The following is a 654-nucleotide window of genomic DNA, read 5'->3' on the forward strand; positions in this document are numbered from 1 at the left end:
CCCAATTTATATGTCAGTCTAAGTCACTGAGATGAGCCAGAGCCAAAGCCACTCAAGTTCCTTACTAGTTCCAAAGTCCATATTGAATTAAATTCTTAACTCTGGGGATCAGATGGCAGCAGACATCACCCCTGGCATTCTCTCAGTAACTCCGGACTCCTCTGTTGTCTTCCATCACTGATCTACATAGAGACCTCAGCCTGTGATAACCAAGTGTCCCTAATGGCTCACATGAACCAGTCCAGTGACTGATTTCCCTCATACTGCCTGAGGTTATGCAGCTTTGGATACATAGTTATATTATTCGGTTTCTATTACTTTCAAAGCACTGTCATCCTACATGTTCCCATGTCTGACAGTCTCATAAGCCAGGCTGTGAGAGGCTCTTTCATTCACTTGTAAGAATTTTCCCTTAACTCAAGCAGCCCCAGTGGTAGGTGTCCCCGATTAACATAGTTTCTTGTACTGGGCCATTTAAAGACTCCAGTCTGCATGCTGAGTCGTGGATTTTCCCTTCTGCTATAATAAATGTTGGATCTAAGGGCTAGCTTGTATTATGGTGCACCTCACCTTCTTCCTTTTTTTAATTAGATATTTTCTTTATTTACATTTCAAATGTTATCCCCTTTCCTCATTTCCCCTCCAAAAACCCCC

This window comes from Mastomys coucha, chromosome X, assembly GCF_008632895.1.
Source record: "Mastomys coucha isolate ucsf_1 chromosome X, UCSF_Mcou_1, whole genome shotgun sequence".
NCBI classification, from domain to species: domain Eukaryota; kingdom Metazoa; phylum Chordata; class Mammalia; order Rodentia; family Muridae; genus Mastomys; species Mastomys coucha.